This window comes from Sciurus vulgaris, assembly GCF_902686455.1.
Source record: "Sciurus vulgaris genome assembly, chromosome: 6".
NCBI lineage: Eukaryota > Metazoa > Chordata > Mammalia > Rodentia > Sciuridae > Sciurus > Sciurus vulgaris.
Genome location: NC_136466.1, coordinates 2,609,165 through 2,615,164, shown reverse-complemented (window position 1 = coordinate 2,615,164; position 6,000 = coordinate 2,609,165). Strand labels below are relative to the sequence as shown.

Here is a 6,000-nt window from a genome sequence, read left to right as displayed (position 1 = left end):
CACTGGTTCCAGTGAGCTTTCCAGGCCAATCTTAAGCACACCGGGTCCACTAAGCTTCCAAGGTCACTTCCCAGCTCACTGGGTCCACTGAGCTCCCCTGGCCCCTCCCCAGCACACTGGATCCAGTGAACCTCCCAGGAAACTCTCCTGCTCACTGGGTCCACTGATCTCCCAAAGCTGCTATCTAGCTCACTGGTTCCAGAGAGCTCCCCGGGACAAAGTCCAGCTCACTGTGTCCAGTGAGCCTTCCAGGCTGCTCTACAACACAGGGTCTAGTGAGCTTTCACTGCTACACAGCACACTGGGTCCAGTGAGCTTCCACCAATCACTAGCATGCTGGGTCCATTGAGACTCCCAGGCCATTCTCCACACAGTGGATCCACTGAGTTCCCCAGGCCTCTCTCCAGTTCACTGGGTCCACTGAGCTTCTCAGGTCCCTGTCCAGCACTCTGTGTCTGCTGAGCTTCCCAGGCTGCTCTCCAGCACGCTGGGTCCAGTGCACTTCCACCATTCTCCTGCTCACTGGATCCACCTGAGCTTCTCAGGTCTTTGTCCAGCACACTGTGTCTGCTGAGCTTCCCAGGCCACTCTCCAGACACTGGGTCCACTGAGCTTCCCAGGCTGCTCTCCAGCACAGTAGGTCCTCTTAGCTCCCCAGGCCACTCTCCATCTCACTGGGTCCACTGAGCTACCCATGCTGCTCTCCAACACAATGGATTCAGTGAGCTTCTCAGGCCGCTCTCCAGAACACTGGGTCCAGTGAGGCTCCCCAGGCCACTCTCCAGCACATTGGGTCCACTGAGCTTCCCAGGCCACTCTCCAGAACACTGGGTACACTGAGCTTCCTAGACTGCCACTCCCAACCTCCAGCACCACACACTGAGAAGGCAGCTTGGGGAGAAAATGGAAAAGATATTCTTTTTGAAGATTTTACATATTTAGTAATAATGTTTATAAATGTATAAAATTTATCTTGAATCATTCCTGATTTTGTAAATAAAACTATTGGAATAAGCTGTGGAACTTGTAAAGCTGCTCACAGAGGGAGTACTCATTGAATTCTATTGAAATAATCCTGTTTTTAATATCTGGGGTCATTTGCACAGAGAGTAAAAGTATTTCTATTTTATTATTAAATACATTGAACAAAAGTATTAACATTAAATTTTATGGCAAAAGGGAGAGATAAAAGTTGTTGTTGTGCAGGTGCACCATGACAACGAGGAGATGCAGAAGCTATGGTAATGAGTCAGAGATGCTCGGGGAGCAGGGAGAGTGCCACCATTGCTACCCCACAGCCATTTTCATGTGCCCCATAGACAGATCCTCTCTCTCTCAGACTGTTTCCAGTGTTTTTACCAAAAAACTGCACTAATAAATAAATCTGTACTAATAGAAACAGAGGAGTGCTGAGCATCATGGGGTAGAAATTTATCCTTCAATGCAAATGGGAAGTTAGTGTTTGAGAAAGAAGAAGATATAGAACATATTTTAGATGGGCAATTCAGATAACTTGATTTGAGTCAGAATAGGCATTTCATAATAAATTAGATATTTAGCTACAGATCTTTAGAAAATAAAGCACTTGCTTTCTAAGGAAAATGATACTTGCTTATTATTGCCATTGACTTCGGTCTGACTTCTCAAGCTTTCTCCATCTTCTGAGTTAGAGAGGAAGTAAGGCCTGTTCTGGGCGAGACAGCAGAACCCTCCTACATCCTAGATTTCCAGGACGGTCTGTGTGTGACGTTTAGGGAGGTGCTTCTGCAATTCCAAATAGATTCTATCAAGGCAGTGGATGACATCTGCTTCTCTGAGGACCCCACCAAGTTGATCTTTCTGAGTGCTGGACTGCAGCATTTGCAATCAGGATGACCCAACTGTGTGAGCCAGCAGGAGCTGAGCAAGCAGCAGCAGAGTTCACAGACAGCTGCAGAGCCTATGCTGACTGCCGAGCAGACACTCCCTGGCTGTGCTGTCTGGGTTATTTCCTCTCTTGGAAATAAAGCCTTTTATTTTTTAAAAAATCCCAAGTAATATGTTTCACATTTAACTACAGAAACACATATTCCCATCTGATTGTTTTTGCAGAAATTGACAAGTTTAGTATAAAGTTTGTCCAAGATTCAAATGGCAAAATCAATCCTGAACAAAAGGTTAATGATTCACGTGCTCACACATCAATTTTAAAACTTACTACAAACTTACCAGACTTAAGTTTCTGTGGTTCTGGTGGGAAAGACAGTCATACAGAGCAACTAGATAAAATTGCTAAACCCTAACATTTACATATGTGATTTTTTAAAAAATTTTGGTTCTGTGGATTTAACCTGGGGTGTTCAACCACTGAGTCGCATCCCAGGGTCTTTTTAAATTTTCTGAGACAAGGTCTTTCTAAATGGCTGAGGCTGACCTTGAACTTGCAGTCTTCCTGCCTCAGTCTCCTAAGCTACTGGATTTACAGGTGTGCACCACCAGGCTCAGCAATATAAGTGATTTTTAATAAATGTGTTGACACAAGTAAGTTGTGTGTTCGTGCACTGAAGACTACAAGTTATTCACATGCAAAGGAGTAAGTTTGCATCTGTATCACATACCACACATAAAAATTACTCAAATGGATCAACTATCTGAGCTAGAAAGCTTAACTATAAAGATTTAAGAAGGAAATATAAGCAGAAAGAAAATACTTATGTGAATTGGAAATAGGTTCTTTGATATAATACAAAACTTAAGAAAAAAAGAAAAGAAAAAGAAAAAATGTAGAGGAATAAAATTGAAATCTTTCAAAATTAAAAACAAAAATGTAGCTTTTTGTGTTTAGAACATCATAAAAACATGAAAAACTATATAACATATAGGAAAAATGTTTGTAACTCATGTGTTATTACAATCTAATATCTAGAACTATAACTAACATTTAACCTAATAATAAAGAGATACATAACCAAATTTAAAAATAAATGAACCACCCAGGAGACATTGCCCTGAAAAAGACATACAACTGACTGATAAGTACATAAATGACATTCACCTCATCATTAATTATCAGGGACATAAAAATGAACACTAAGTGAGATGTCAACTCACACACCTGAATCACTGTGTTCAAAATAGAAATAATACCACTGTGTTCAAAATAGAAATAATAATAGAAATAATACCAGGAGTGCTGAGAATGTGGACCAGTTACATCTCCATCCGCCGCTGGTTGGAATGTAAGGCGCTGTTTCCACGTTATGCTAGACAATGTGAAAGGTAGCATGATCAGAAAAATAACCTGGCAATTTTTCAGAGTCAGACATAGAGTCAGATAGGACTTCCTAATTCTACTCCTAGTTAAGTACCAAAAGTAAATGAAAACATATTTTAACATAAAAATCTCTACACGTTTTCCTAATTACAGACAGTGAGCCTGGTGCAAAGGTCCCTCAACTGAGAGATCAATTACCGAAGCGTATTATGTCCGCATGGTAGAAAACTGTAGGGTAATAGGACGACTGGAGTTTGACACCGGCAACTCTGGTGCCCTTGGGGAAGCTGAGTAAAACAGACCAGCCCTGTAATTTGGAGGAGAGGCCTGGGGCCTTCCAGTCTGTGGAGATAGAGGTTCAAACCCGTGGTGGAGGACGGAGGCTGACTGCTGGTAAGGAAGGACTGGGGCTCATGCAGATGTAAAATCATGTCGACTATTGCTACACTCTGGAATATACTGAAAATGGTCGGATTTCACACTTTTCATGGGGGATGTGTATGGCATGGAAATACGCGTCAGTGACACTGCTATACTGCACGAGCGAGTGGCCAGCCTCCGACTGGAGGCCTCCTTACTCCAGCTGCCATGCCGTATTGTGCGCTCAGGGGCTGCTCTACAAGTCGGGTCTCCTCGCTGGGACCAGAGCCTAGTCCCCGGGGCTACCCCTTCACCTGCGCTGAGAAATGCCAGGCACGGCTCCTCCCGGGGAAGCGGCCGCTCAGCGCCCCCGTGACTCCGAAGTCGCGGTTCACCCACGTGCCCTCTGGCCACGACCACCGCAGGCTAGGTGCTCAGCGCCCCGCCGCCCACCTGGGCACTCGCCCCTGCTCACTCGTGCTCTTCACCTCTCGAGCTCGGCTGCAGCCTGCACGCTGCCGCGTCCTCTTCTATTCACTGATACCCAACTCCTCTTAGGCCCGCATTCAAACCCTCCGCAGTTACGTCCAGAGCACGCATGGTGTTCGAACAAAATCATTCCTGTGACTTGGATTGTATTGTTCCTTTTAAAAAATGTATGTGTTATTGGTCAAAATGCTCCAAAATTGTCTATAGTTTTTAATTTATATTGAGTATGTGGCTCAATTCTTTTAACACTGCACCATCTGCTATGGAATTTCTCCCCTTTATAGTGCTTATTTGTATAGATATCTAATAAGATTTCCACACATGATATAAATGGTTTCCAGGAAACACGATCATAGCGTTCCTCTCAAAGCTTATCATTTATCTTTAAAAGTATCAGAGGCTGAAGCTTCATTTACATAGAGACAAAACCTTTTTCTTAACCGTAACCATCAGTAGTGACTAAAAGTTTGTTGTCATTTTACATTTTGAATACCTTAGCAAAGACTTATGCTATTATTTGCAGTTTTGATTTATTTCATCTGTATGAAAGGCATCATAATCCTGAAAGTGAACAATCTTTTACCAAACTCTATTTTCAAATAAGCTTAGGAATTTTCCTAGTGAGTGATGTTATTCGATTGGGTAATGCAGTGTTTATTGTTACCTTTATCTCCTCAGAGCTAAATGTAAAAACATTTGTCAAACCTAAAATTGATTTAAATTTTCATAAAAGTTCAAACAATTACATGAGTAAGAAAATTTGGTTGAAGGGTAGTGAAGAGTAGACTCTCTTCTCACTCCTATTACTGGAGATTGAACCCAGGGAGCTTAGACACTGAGTCACGACCCCAGCCCTTTCTGTTGTTTTTTATTTTGAGGCAGTTGCTGAGCTGACTTGGAACTTGTTGTCCCCCTGCCTCAGTCTCTGGAGCTGCTAAGATTACAGATGTGTGTAACCATGCCTGGCCTCCAGAGTGGCCTTGTTTTTAACAAAGTAGAAAAGTATTATTAAGAACATTACTTCCCTGAACTCAGATATTGGTTTTTAACCCATTGGATTGAGAACAGGGGGGAAGCATTTGCTCTGATGGTCTGCTAGACCTAGAACAGGGAGAGAGACGGTAAGGGATTCACGGTCATCATTGCTCTGAGCTATTGCATTCACTGTGTTGAGTGCTGTTCTTACAGTAAGTGGGGGAGCAATGCCCAAATTAGAGAAGCACAGTCCACCTCCAAATTATAGGTTAGTCCATTAAAAAGAAATGTGAAGAATTCCCAGCTGACACAGTGCAGTCAACCATCTGGATGTCACCAATATCGTAGGACATGTGGGAACTAGCTTTTGGTCATGTCATCTCTGTCTGTAATGAGTCCTGGAATGTCTGGAAGGAATCTCCTCCCATGTTCTGCACCTCTAGCATTATCTGCGTGATCAAGTTCACCATATGCCAAAAAAACAGATTTTTAATTTTTAAAGATGCAAAGATCCAAACTCGGTTGAATTTAAGCCATCTAAAGGGAGATATTCTGGTATTGGCCTGATTTAACCAGCTGGGAGGTTTTTTAGTAGAGGATCAAAGCTTATCCCAAGATCAAGAAAACAGTCCTGCTAGCTTCAGAGAGGCAAGCCATCAAGAGTCCAGCAGCTTCAGAGGAAGGAGTTTACTTCAATGACTGCTGAAGTTTGGAAGATGACCCTGAGTCAGATGCGAAAGTGCCCTGAGCAGACCCAGCTCAAGACAAAGGTGCTAGGTGTGCAGTTAGTGTTATGGAGAAAAAGAAAACTAACACAATAATAGGGGTTTCATAAGGCAGTTCAGGCTAGGGTTAAATCTCAACTGCATTTCATCTCATATAAACACCAAAACACACATATGTATGCATATTATATTTATATA

General features: G+C 42.8%; 1 protein-coding gene across 5 annotated transcripts in view; it reads left to right on the top strand.

The window, feature by feature from the left end:
* LOC306663249 (zinc finger protein 124-like) overlaps positions 1-6,000 on the top strand; it is a 368,872-nt gene that overhangs the window by 275,001 nt on the left and 87,871 nt on the right. The gene's annotated exons all lie outside the window — the stretch shown is intronic.